This window comes from Rana temporaria, chromosome 4 (assembly GCF_905171775.1).
Source record: "Rana temporaria chromosome 4, aRanTem1.1, whole genome shotgun sequence".
Classification (NCBI taxonomy): Eukaryota; Metazoa; Chordata; class Amphibia; order Anura; family Ranidae; genus Rana; species Rana temporaria.
Genome location: NC_053492.1, coordinates 459,849,887 through 459,864,169, shown reverse-complemented (window position 1 = coordinate 459,864,169; position 14,283 = coordinate 459,849,887). Strand labels below are relative to the sequence as shown.

The 14,283-nt window shown below is 47.2% G+C and overlaps 1 protein-coding gene across 4 annotated transcripts in view; it reads right to left on the bottom strand.

Annotated features, from left to right (window-relative positions):
• SPTBN1 (spectrin beta, non-erythrocytic 1) overlaps positions 1–14,035 on the bottom strand; it is a 296,583-nt gene extending 282,548 nt beyond the window's left edge. For 3 of the 4 annotated variants that reach the window (XM_040351648.1, XM_040351649.1, XM_040351650.1), the window contains exon 1: positions 13,913–14,034. The gene's annotated coding sequence lies outside the window, so the exon portion shown is untranslated. Of the gene's footprint in view, positions 1–13,912 lie in introns of all 4 variants that reach the window. The other variant, XM_040351645.1, reaches the window with a different exon arrangement.
• Between the last annotated feature and the right edge of the window lie 248 nt (positions 14,036–14,283).

Sequence of the window (14,283 nt, the reverse complement as noted above, 5' to 3'; positions counted from 1 at the left end):
TCACTAGCAGCTGTCACAACAATATAAAAACCAATGGGGACCAACACAGATAGCAATATATAAAACCGGGGCCGGTCTCAGTGTACTAAGGTTTATTTTTGCCAAATTTTACCGAAAAACTCCTGCCAACACAAACTAATAGAGTCAGACGGCCTTCCTAACTGAATCCAGAAAGGGAAGCGTGTTCAGTTCATTACACGGCTGTATAACAGTTAATTAATAAGTGGCAATTACATCAAATAGAACAAAAAGGCAAGATGTCTGCTAATTATTTCAAGATGGTTCTTCGCCCAAGTCAAGAGCCCCGAAAATGCCGCTTGCCATCGAGATCAGAAGCTCCACACCAAGGCTACCTCACTGCATACGAGTTCAACAGGTATGTCTGCTTTATCATAATGGTTCATTTTTACCTTGTATATATTATGGGCTAGATTCACATACCTTTAGGCGGGCGTAGCGTATCTCCAATCCACTACGCCGCCGTAACTTTGAGAGGCGAGTATGGTATTCTCAAAGATTTTGCGCCCGAAGTTACGGCGGCGTAGCGTATTAGGGCCGGCGTAAGCCCGCCTAATTCAAATGTTGAAGCTGTGGGCGTGTTTTATGTACATTAAGTGTGACCCCACGTAAATGACGTTTCGATCGAACGGCGCATGCGCCGTCCGTGGACGTATCCCAGTGCGCATGCTCCAAATCACGTCGGCAAATCGTCAATGCTTTCGACGTGAACGTAACTTACGGCCAGCCCCATTCAGGGACGAGTTACGCAAACAAAGTAAAACTTGAAAAATTTGACGCGGTTCCGACGTCCATACTTAACATTGGCTGCGCCATCTTTTTGGTGGTTTATCTTTACGCCTGAAAACCCCTTACGTAAACGGCGTATCTTTACTGCGACGGCCGGGCGTACGTTCGTGAATAGGCGTATCTAGCCGATTTACATATTCTAGGCGTAAATCAGCGTACACGCCCCTAGTGGCCAGCGTAAATATGCAGTTAAGATACGACGGCGTAGGAGACTTACGACGGCGTAGGAGACTTACGACGGCGTAGGAGACTTACGACGGCGTAGGAGACTTACGACGGCGTAGGAGACTTACGACGGCGTAGGAGACTTACGACGGCGTAGGAGACTTACGACGGCGTAGGAGACTTACGACGGCGTAGGAGACTTACGACGGCGTAGGAGACTTACGACGGCGTAGGAGACTTACGACGGCGTAGGAGACTTACGACGGCGTAGGAGACTTACGACGGCGTAGGAGACTTACGACGGCGTAGGAGACTTACGACGGCGTAGGAGACTTACGACGGCGTAGGAGACTTACGACGGCGTAGGAGACTTACGACGGCCGTATCTTAGCAATATTTAAGCGTATCTCAGTTTGAGAATACGCTTAAATATACGACGGCGGGGATTCGGACTTACGACGGCGTATCTACTGATACGCCCGTCGTAAGTCTACGTGAATCTGGCCCTAGGTCTTTTATGGCAAACTTTTAGCATTTTAGATAATTGCCTACGTTTATTTTTTTTGTTACAGTTCCAAAAATCTAAACTCCATGTAGCTTGAGAAAGATTATGTTTACCAGTCAAAGCTTAAGCCCCCATTCGCACTTGACCATGAGCAGTTTGAGGTGACTGAACCATTTTACGATTTTTTTTGTGCCCAAAGCCGCATTTTTAAGTTTCAGCCTTTGTTTTGGCCTACGGAAAAGTGTTTTCTCTGAGGCATCGTGTATCATTCTCATCCTTCTATCTACTCCCTGGTTTTTGTGGTGCGTTGTGCTGTTTGCGCTCTGGAGCCATGTCCACTATATCAACTTCCTCACAGGCCCTCCACTGTTTGCCATGGTTTTTGTAATGGGCCTCACCGGGGGTCGTACACGCTCTAGTCATGGGCCTCACCGGGGGTCATACACGCTCTAGTCATGGGCCTCACCGGGGGTCGTACACGCTCTAGTAATGGGCCTCACCGGGGGGTCGTACACGCTCTAGTCATGGGCCTCACCGGGGGTCGTACACGCTCTAGTCATGGGCCTCACCGGGGGGTCGTACACGCTCTAGTAATGGGCCTCACCGGGGGTCGTAGCGATTCTTGTTGGCATAATTGGGGTCTTAGAGGGCCCTCTAAGACCCCAATTATGCCAACAAGAATCGCTACGAGGATACAAGTCCCCACATCCAACATTCTATTCACAGTCCTGAGGTTGCTTGAAGTAGGAGGGCAGTTCTTAGGCGCAAACACAAGCTAAAATGCTTGTCACACAATTCCAGACACACTTGAAGTCTATGGGGATAAAAAACACCCAATTAAGCCCCAATAAAATGCTCATATATTTTTTTCGCACGACAAGCGGCAGCATGATGTTTAGGTGTGAATGGGCACCATTGACCGATGTCACTCTTTGAGAAATGCACCAAATAGGTGTGAATGGGGGCTAAAGTCTATAATAAATACTATATGCAGTACATCTCTGCAAAGCATGGTCACTAAGGATGATCTCTGGCGTGTTCGCATAGAACATGTGCAGAGCCCGCCAGGAACTGTGCACGGCGCTAATCACAGCCAGGGAGACATTTGACGATCCCTGCAGCCGAGCATCGGGACAATGTCTCCCTGGCTGTGATTAGCACAGCGCCGTGCACACTTCCTGGTGGGCTCTGCACGTGTTCTATCCCAACACGTGCAGAGCTCATCCTTAATGGTCACTTAGCCCCTTATTTCTTGCTGTGGGCAGACAATACAAGTAACTGATGCCCTCCCCTAATGAAATTATTATTTGCCTGGTTGTAAAGCCCATTCTTTGACTTGAGTCACTGATCCAGAACAGGTATGCCGATAAGGACTTTTCTGACCTCCATACTTTTTCTGGGTCAGTGACTAAGAAAGCATTGAAGCCAGAGGGTCAGCCAGACCGGCATTTACCATTATCAACAATAGAAGTGCCCAGGTTTCTCCCAGAACAGGTTTTCTTTAATATTCTGTACAGTTTTTGGGGTAGTTTAAAAAGTAAACATTTCCCTTGGCTATTCAGGGCAATGCAACCAGTTCAGCTGATAATCTACACCTTCCATTGTAGATACTTACCTTTTCTGTGCTCTCCTGCCACCCACTTACCCAAAGCCCTATGAAATACCTGTCACCCCAAGCCGTAGAAAAGGACCTTTGCTCCCTACGCAGAAGCAGTGGTCCCCTCTGCAGAGTTCTGACACACCCCCTTGGTCTCTAGGGTGTGTGTTGGACCTCGGCAGTGAGACCACCAAGTCCGACACAAAGCTTGGCAAAATGTATGATCTCTGCCGAGCAACTCTGGTGACTGACTCTGCAGGAAACATGTCGGACCTCTGCGGAGAGACCGCCATTTCTGCACAGCAAGAATCCTTCCCTGCAGCATGCTGCAGCTGCTTTCTGAAAAACAAAAAAACTTGAAGCGCCTTTTGATCTGAAGCATCTGGATTTCTTTTGGCTGAGCGCTTTAAACCTTGAGAAGCATACAAGGAGCACAGGCTACCTGCTCAGCACTTCAGCTCTTCATAGGGGATTGCTGCAGTGCACCAGTCCACCTCAGCCCCTAGTTGTGTTGGTAATCTGAGAACCCCTGCTTGTGATACGGTACAGAAAATTCCAAAACACACCCAATGCAGGCTACTTGCTATCTCCTGAATAAAGAAAGAACAGTACTAAAAACTTTCAGCCACCAATCAGATGAAAACCTCTGATGAAAGTGTGATGAGAGGGAGAGGAAGTAGATACCTGTGTAATCCAGGCATTTGCTCCCACTTCCAGGCATATATATCACTGCAGTGACCTATGCCACGTCTGGCGCCTACTCTGTCCCCCCTGCTGTCTTCTGGGAGACACACAGGTCCCAGTAGACAGCAGGAACCAGTGGGATTGCGCAGCACGACACGCGCATGCGGAGTAGGGAACCAGGAAGTGAAGCCGCAAGGCTTCCCTTACCAAAAATGGTGGCACCTCCACCCGAGAGCCAGATCGTCTTTGGGTGCCGACATCGCGAGCGCCCTGGACAGGCAAGAGTCCATATATTAAAAGTCAGCAGCTACAGCATTTGTAGCTACTGACTTAATATTTTTTTTTTAAGCTTTAAAACAGAAGTCAATGCAAGTTGTGTTGAAGTCAACCCAAAGCAGTGCAGGAACCTTTTTCTAAAGTTGGAGTGACTTGAGTCGCCCCGATTAGAACGGTTCTATTGCTGTTAATGGGGCACGACTTGTCATGCGACTCTGAAATTCGAGTCGCAAGACAAGTCGCAGAAGTGTGAGCCAGGGCTCATAATGAACGGGCTGTTTTACAAGGCGATTGTTTACAAAACTGAGTTGACTTGTTTGTGGGAATTCATTAGTAGCCATTGCTACCCACTGGTTGGTTGCCTGGATTTATTCTTATATTAAAAGGGGTTGTAAAGGTACAATTTTTCCTAAATAGCTTCCTTTACCTTAGTGCCGTCCTCCTTCACTTACCTCATCCTTCCATTTTGCTTTTAAATGTCCTTATTTCTTCTGAGAAATCCTCACTTCCTGTTCTTCTGTCTAACTCCACACAGTAATGCAAGGCGTTCTCCCTGGTGTGGAGTGTCATGCTCGCCCCCTCCCTTGGACTGCAGGAGAGTCAGGACACCCACTAACACACAGCTCCTTTCTCTATCTGCAACGTAGAGAGCGTCCTGACTCTCCTGTAGTCCAAGGGAGGGGGCGAGCACGACACTCCACACCAGGGAGAAAGCCTCGCATTACTGTGTGGAGTTACAGACAGAAGAACAGGAAGTGAGGATTTCTCAGAAGAAATAAGGACATTTAAAAGCAAAATGGAAGGATGAGGTAAGTGAAGGAGGACTGCACTGAGGTAAAGGAAGCGTTTTAGGAAAATAAAAATAAAAAAAATTGTACCTTTATAAACACATACATACGTATTTTAACATCCTGGTATGCGGGTTTCAGACAACATTCCCTTGAAAACAAAATGTAAATGACTCCCTGCAGAAATGAGAAAGGCATTCTGCGTGAACGTCAACCAAAACCAGTTTTCATTCAAGAAGAACTAAACAAAAACCTTTCTGGAAGTCACAAACATATCTGTTCTCCATCTAAAACCGCCCAATAGAAGTTCTCAGAATTACCAAAAAATTTCAACATCTTTTGTACCAAGATAAAAAAAAAAACAAAAACAAAAAAACAAAAAAAAAAAACACGCAATGAAAGAATGCAAAATAAACAAGACTTCTATTATGTATGACCAAGTGCGGAGATGGGATTGGTCATTCCGGTTCTCACACTTTGCAGCAAGTGAAATAATTGATGGTGAATATTAAATGTTCTAGAGAACGTGTCCCAAGATGCTCCAGATTCAGGTCTCCAATCTGGTCACACTTAAAAGCAAATCTTTACTGCATCTGAGCACCACAAACCAAAAACGCCATTTCATTCATTTTTAATACTCAAAGCAAACCCCACCCACCTACCCACGTCTCCATGCTTTAGCCCTGGTTCACACTGGGTACGATTTGGAACGATTTTAAAATGCGATTTGACATGTCAAATCGCATCTCAAATCGGCGGCATTTGCCGGCAATGGCACTGTCCTAATCAGTGCGACCCCCGCATCTGCGATTTCAAAAAGTAGTTCCTGTACTACTTTTTGCAATTTCGGGCCGCGATTTACATTAAATTGCGGGGGAAATCCCGGCAAAATCGCGCATGGTGCATTTTACCGCGATTTTGAATTTGCAGCAGTGTGAACCTAGGCTCATTTTGTTAAAAAGAGGAGTTCCACCTAAAAATGGAACTTCCTCTTAACCCACTCCTCGCCCCCTTACATTTTTTTTTTTGGGGGGGAGTGGGGGCTTCAGGAGAAGGGGACTTCCTGTCCCACTTCCTCCTTCCGCCGAGGGGCTGGAAAGGCGATTAGCTTAATCGCCTTTTCACAGCCCCTCCCTGTAGGCGAGCACCTGTCCAATCGGACTGCGCCGCGCCGCTCGCGCATGCGCAGTGGGTGCCCGGCCGTGAAGCCGAAAGCTGTCACTGCCGGGTGCCCACACTAGAAATGAAGACGCCGGCCGGCGATGGGCAGAGCCCCGGCCGGCGCGTCGCTGGAGCCGTGGAGCAGGTAAGTGTCAGTTTATTAAAAGCCAGCAGCTACACTTTTTGTAGCTGCTGACTTTTAATAAACTTAAAAAATGGGTGGAAAACCCCTTTAAGTTATCACTTTGAAAAACACTCCCCCAGCATTTCTAGCCGTGGCCATCTTGAGCAAGGGCAAAATGATTCATGTAGCATTTACTTCCTGCAATCTATCTGCTCTCAGCTCAGGCATGCATGCAGGAGAGTGTGCTTAGCAGAGACAACCCCTCCTCCACTCCTGAAGACTCTTGGGATCATGTAGAACATCATTTGCCAAAGCAAAAAAAACAGGAAGTAAAAACAGTAGTAAACTAGGGAAGAAAAAAAAAAACACGGTTTACGGAAGGGGGCTTTGAAGAAACGGCATACCTGCGCCATCCCTTCAGAGCCCCCTTCCGTAAACCGTGATTTTCTTTCCCCCCCTAGTTTACTACCACTTTGTTACTTCCTGCACTGGTGATATCACCAGCAGCATCAAAAGTAAATACCTCCTAAACCAGGGTTTGACAAATTTGCTTGGAATCTAGGAGCCAGCTAAAAAAGTTAGGAGCCAGAAAACGCGCCCGTCCCGCCAAGCTCGCGCGCAAAAGCGGACACACATGCAAGTAGCGCCCGCATATGTAAAACGGTGTTCAAACACCACATGTGAGGTATCGCCGCAATCATTAGAGAGCAATAATTCTAGCCCTAGACCTCCTCTGTAACTCAAAACATGCAACCTGTAGAATTTTTTAAACGTCGCCTATGGAGATTTTAAAGGGTAAAAGTTTGTCGCCATTCCACGACCGGAAGCAACTATGAAGTGTGACATGTTGGGTATCAATTTACTCGGCATAACATTATCTTTCACAATATTAAAAAAAATTGGGCTAACTTTACTGTCTTATTTTTTAATTAAAAAAAAGTGTATTTTTTCCACAAAAAAAGTGCGCTTGTAAGACCGCTGCGCAAATACAGTGTGACAGAAAGTATTGCAATGACCGCCATTTTAATCTCTAGGGTGTTGGAATAAAAAATATAAATATATATATATATATATATATATATATATATATATATATATATATATATATATATATATATATATATATATATATATATATATATATATGTTTGAGGGTTCTAAATTAGAGGGAAGGAGATGGCAGTGAAAACAGTGAAAAAACACATTAGAACTGCTAGAACTGTTTTACTTGTAATGCAGAACGGCCACCACAAGATGGCGCCAGATCACAGAAGGCCTGCAGAAGGCTGCGGGCCCGCCGCAATCGCGCGCACAAAGACACAGGATCCTGTGTCTCCGTGTGCCCACACCCTGCACGATCGCGGCGGGCCCGCGCCAGCCGGTAATCGACGTTGCGGGCGCCAGGTCACAATTTGTGGCAATTGCGACCGGGCGCCCGGATTGTCTAGCCCTGTCCTAAACTGTGCATGTTTAGGAGATATTTACAGTACCTATAGGTAAACCCTATTATAGGAGAGAAAGTAAACAAAAGCATTTACTACCACCTTAAAAAAAATAAAAAATAAAAATATCCTTTCTCTGTCGTCCATGGACGGACACAGCTCCTTAAATCTTGACTTGTGGGTTATGTTTCTGTTCTATAGGAGAGTATAGAACAGGAACATAACCCACAAGTCAAAATTTAAGGAGCTGTGTCCGTCCATGGACGAAAAGAGAAAAATAGTTTAACACAACAAAATATAATATACCTGCCTATCGATTTATTAATGCTAGTAGCACAAGGATTACAAATACTCAATGCTGATTGGGAGAGTGACGTTCCACTTTAAGGCTGCTTTCACACTGGGGCGGCGGTTCCGTTAGCGGAAACGTACCGCCAGTTTTAGTGGCGCTTTGCCACTGTTTAAGCAGCGCTTTCACGCTGTTTAATCAGAGCTTTTAACCCCCAAGTTTAAAAAGTGCCCTTGTTGTGCCACTTTTAGAAGCGCTGCCTATTCATTCCAATGGGAGGAGGTTTAGAAGCGCTGTATATATCGCTCCTACACCGCCCCAAAGATGCTGCTTGCAGAACTTTTTCCCATCCCGCAAGTGCACCGCCCCATTGTGAAAGCACTCGGGCTTTCACACTGGGGAGACACGGGAGGCAGTTTTCAGGAGCTTTACAAGCGCCATTTTTAGAGCTAAAACGCCTGAAATTTGCCTTAGTGTGGAAGGGGTCCAACTGCAACAAAATGCATTAAAAATTATATATATATATATATATATATATATATATATATATATATATATATATATATATATATATATATATATATATATATATATATATATATATATATATCAGAAAGGCAGAACCATGATCATCACAGACAAAACAGTAAATAGTGCTTTTCTGGAGATACGTTGATGACATACATGCAATTCTAATACGCTCAAGTTTACCAAGGCCGTGCAAAGACCAACAAAGATGATCAAAATAGTAAGACAAAAAAACAATAATACAATTTCACTTCCAATCAGCTTAAAGCAGTTTAGTAAAAAAAAAAAAAAAAAAAAAATCTTGACTGGTGATGAGGACCAAAGGCACTTTTCCCGGACAGGTTTGGGAAGCATAGATCTCCGTAGCAAATAAAGGAAAGTATAAAGAGTAAATCACCCTGCCCTGCAAAAGGATCATCTGTCAGTAAAAGCCCCCAAAAATCTATAGGATCAACAACTAATGAGTGGGCAGGGAACACACATGGACTGGGATGGGGCACTTTGAAGATGTGGGTGGGGCACATAGGGACAAGTGTTATCAACTGCATTACACTTTCCTAGTCTAAAGATTTGTGCTTCCTGGATCTGTCCTTTAATGAAGCCGGAATGCACTGTAAGTGGAATGTCATGCATCCTGCCACGCCTGGGAAGTATTCCACCCATTCACCACTAGCATACCCCCTTGCATTCCACCACTGCAGTCAGCAGGTGCTGAGTTTTCATCAATCTGGACGGCTATTATGGAAAACAGTCTGCAGCTCAAGAGAAAATGGATTGAGTATCTTCAAACTGTTCGGGAAACATTGTAGTTCAGTTGATGTAATAAGCTACACAATAAGTAACTGGCTCGTAACGTTGTAGTTTCGTTGATGTTACTAGCTACCAAGTTACAGGAATCATGCCATCTCCAAAACTCAGGTTAAGGGACACAAACCATAAGTGGAAAAAATATTTTTGGATTTGGGAGCCAGTTTGCCCAATCCAGAAGTCAACTCCATTACAAACAAGTAGACCAGCCATTCTCAACCTCATTCTCGGCCAACTAGACCAGCCATTCTCGGCCAACTAGACCAGCCATTCTCGGCCAACTAGACCAGCCATTCTCGGCCAACTAGACCAGCCATTCTCAACCTCATTCTCGACCAACTAGACCAGCCATTCTCAACCTCATTCTCGGCCAACTAGACCAGCCATTCTCAACCTCATTCTCGGCCAACTAGACCAGCCATTCTCAACCTCATTCTCGGCCAACTAGACCAGCCATTCTCAACCTCATTCTCGGCCAACTAGACCAGCCATTCTCAACCTCATTCTCGGCCAACTAGACCAGCCATTCTCAACCTCATTCTCGGCCAACTAGACCAGCCATTCTCAACCTCATTCTCGGCCAACTAGACCAGCCATTCTCAACCTCATTCTCGGCCAACTAGACCAGCCATTCTCAACCTCATTCTCGGCCAACTAGACCAGCCATTCTCAACCTCATTCTCGGCCAACTAGACCAGCCATTCTCAACCTCATTCTCGGCCAACTAGACCAGCCATTCTCAACCTCATTCTCGGCCAACTAGACCAGCCATTCTCAACCTCATTCTCGGCCAACTAGACCAGCCATTCTCAACCTCATTCTCGGCCAACTAGACCAGCCATTCTCAACCTCATTCTCGGCCAACTAGACCAGCCATTCTCAACCTCATTCTCGGCCAACTAGACCAGCCATTCTCAACCTCATTCTCGGCCAACTAGACCAGCCATTCTCAACCTCATTCTCGACCAACTAGACCAGCCATTCTCAACCTCATTCTCGACCAACTAGACCAGCCATTCTCAACCTCATTCTCGACCAACTAGACCAGCCATTCTCAACCTCATTCTCGACCAACTAGACCAGCCAATCTCAACCTCATTCTCGGCCAACTAGACCAGCCATTCTCAACCTCATTCTCGGCCAACTAGACCAGCCATTCTCAACCTCATTCTCGGCCAACTAGACCAGCCATTCTCAACCTCATTCTCGGCCAACTAGACCAGCCATTCTCAACCTCATTCTCGGCCAACTAGACCAGCCATTCTCAACCTCATTCTCGGCCAACTAGACCAGCCATTCTCAACCTCATTCTCGGCCAACTAGACCAGCCATTCTCAACCTCATTCTCGGCCAACTAGACCAGCCATTCTCAACCTCATTCTCGGCCAACTAGACCAGCCATTCTCAACCTTTTTAACAGCGACATTAAAATAGCTTTTCTGGTCTCAGAGAACCTCTGCTTGTAATAACTATATCTACAGCTCTCGATATATTTGTTTCATGGTCAGTGGGAAGAATGGTCCTTACTTTGGTGGTCTTGGGACAACTGCTCCTTACATCTGTGGTCGAGAAGAATCCCCCCTTACAGAGGGCTAAAAGGATTATTAGTTACTTATCTGAAAGGCAGATTGCTCAAGGAACCCCTATAACCCTCTGGGGGAGGACCTCCTCAAAGGTTAGATGCAGCTATAATGTTTGAGGAGCATTGGCTACCTGGCTTCTGGGATTTGACCAGCCCTGATGTAAACAAATTTGTTTAAAAAGGATGTTCAATGCAGGAGGCACCAATAGTTACAGATACATTACACAGGGAACAGATCTACAATGGGAAATGCCTATCGTAATCCATAACATCTATGCCCATCTACATCTCTGCCCAGAAACCATACAAAAAAAAGCCAACTTAGACTAAACTACCGCTGGCCCAATCTTAAGGCTGATTTCTCAAAAATAATCAAGTATTTTTCAAACCTATCTTGTATTATAAAACATCTTCAATATTACAGAACAAGTCCAGTCTAATGGGACTAACTACTACTAGATATACCATGACCCAGATCAAGGAGAACCTACCCCCGAGGGCATCTATAGTACTGGTCACCATTGACAAACCCCACTAGGGATCGAGGTTCTTTGCACCTGTTTTAGTAAATTCCTCATCTGCTCTTTCTAACTTTTAGCTCACAAGCCCAACTTGGGCGTAAACAGTTTGGGGAGGGTTAATTTAACAGACCTCAGGGCTGGATCTGTCTCCATTTGACCGCATTAAATCTGGAGAACTGTAATTAACCACCCCCACCGCCTTCATTACAGGGCACCATGACAAGCAGTAAGCTAGCTGCACTCTTTTGCCATTACGGCACCCGGAGCTTTAATATTAGAGCAGTAAATCAGGTTGTAGGCACCTTTTACCAAGCACAAGGGGGCATTTAGGCAGTAGCCCCCTTCACCCGCCCTTGGGGTGGGGTTGGGACGGGCACCCCCCAGCCTATGTCCATGTAAATAGCAGCAAAGGAGCACATTGGGGTTTGTCAGTTTGCTGCAGAGTGCTGCATCATCCTCAGCAGCAGCGCATGGAAACCTTGTACTGCATTGAATGTTAGACACCCAGGTGATCCTTTCCCAGACGAAGCCTTGGGGGTGACCAACGTGTCTCCCCCACACTTAACCCATACTGTGCCAGTGGCAAGACCCGTCTCCCCCTCAGTTAACCTAAGCTGTGCCAATGACATGCCCCAAGTCCCTGTGCTAATGGCATAACATGTGTCATGTTTAACCCATGATGTGCCAATGGTATGACCTGGGCCCCCCTTGTAACTCATGCTGTGCCAACGGCAAGACCTGTGCCTCCTCCACTGTTAACCAATGCTTTGCCAATGGCAAGACCCATGTCTGTACCCCCTTTAAACACATCCTGTGCCAATGATATGCCCCATGTCGCTGCGCCAATGGCATAACATGTGTTCCCATATTTTAACCCATGATGTTCCATTGATATGATCTATACCCCCCTCCGCCGTTAACCCATGCTGTGCCAACGGCGTACCCCACGTCCCTGTGTTAACCCATGCTGGGAGATGACAAGAGCTGCGTCCCCAGTTAACTCATGCTGAGATAAAAGCATGACCTGTGCCCCTCCCATTAACCCATGCTATCCCAATGACTTGCCTTGTGATACTGTGCCAATGGCATGACTTGTGCCCTGTTAAAACATGCTGCGTAAATGGTAAGACTTGCACCCCCCCCCCCCCTTCTCCATTAACCCATGCCACACTAAAGATATGACCTGTCATCCCCCAGTTAACCCATTCTATGCCAATGACTTGACCTGTGTAACTTTGTAAAGCTATTCCTTGCTAATGACACCCCCCCCCCCCATGTCCTCTATTAACCCATGCTGTGCCAATCAATGGCTTGATCTATATACACCACCCCCTCCCCAGTAACCCATGCCAACACTATGACCTGAATCTCTTCCCCCCCCCCCCTTTATTAACCCATGCTATTCCAATGGCTTGACCCATGTCCCTTTTGTAAAGCTATACTGTGCCAATTACATGCCCCATGTCACCTATTAACTCTTGCTGTGCCAATTAATGGTTTGACTTGTATCATTAAATGGCTTGAAATGCCAACACCATAACCTGTATCTCCTCACTAACCAATGAATTCAGGTTCCATTACAAACCCCCCCTCCCCATTAACCCATAAAATCCCAACTCCATGACCTGTATCCCCCCTCCCCATTAATCCACACCGTTCCATGACCCGTATCCCCCATAAACCCTTGAAATGCAATACCGTGACCTGTATACCCCCCCACCCATTAACCCATGCCACTCCATGACCTGTATTCCCCATTAACCCTTGAAATGGCAACACCATGACCTGTATCCCCCCCACCCATTAACACACCATGCCATCCCAACACCGTGACCTGTATCCCCCTATCAACCCATGCCATCCCAACACCATGCCCTGTATCCACCCCCCCCCCCATTAACCCATGCCATACCAACACCATGACCTGTATCCCCCCCACCCATTAAACACACACCGTTCCATGACCTGTATCCCCCCATTAACCCATGCCATCCCAACACCATGCCCTGTATCCACCCCCCCCCCCATTAACCCATGCCATCCCAACACCATGACCTGTATCCCCCTATTAACCCTTGAAATCCCCCCCCCCCCCAATTATCCCATGCCGCCGTGCTGTGCCAGCTCCACCCCACCTCCCAATGACACCGCCGTCCACCTGTCCAATGCAAAAGCAGCAGTTTTCCAAAACCCCCACATTTTGCTGCAATTTCCCATCATCTCCACACAATACAGAACAAGGGAGGGGGGGGGGAGGGGAGTGCATGGCATCTATACAGCAATATACAGGAGGAGACCCCCCAGAATATCATATATAATAGGGGGTGCTGGGTGATAAGACACCGGAGGGGGGGGGGGGGGCTCTGTGATGAAGAACGGAGCTCGGTGCCCCCCCCTCAATCCATCCATCCATACACACAGGACCACGCCTGTCCTCCATCCACGGACCGTTATTCCAGCACAATAATGCAGAACCCTCCGCCGCCCGGTCACCCCTTCCCCTCCCCCCATAGGCGGGGGACCGATCTGCTGCAATACAATACAATACAATACAATGAATGATGCAGCCGCAGCACCCATCGGGAAGCGGATCACCCAATGCATGCCCTTCCCCACCCGGGGGCCGCGCATCCTACCTGGAGGGCGGTGAAGTGTGGAGCAGGTCGGGGCAGGCAGCCGCCGGATCTCTGATCACGGATGAAATGAAGGGAGTGACCGGAGGAATCCGCAGCCTCCGACACAGCAACAGCTGCACTGATTCCTCCCGGAGAGGGGCGGGGACAGACAGCGCCCGCAACCACAGCGACGCCTACAGGAGGGAGAGGGGTACTGCGGGGGAGCCCAGGAGCAACGCCCCGCCCCTCTGTCAGCAGATGGGCTCCACCCCTCCCTTCCTCCCATCACTCCCCTGCAGCACTGAAAGCTCCATCATTACTATACTACCCAGGAGATGCATCATCCAGTGCATGAGATACAGGCAGGAGGGTGGACCCTCTGCAGGGATCAT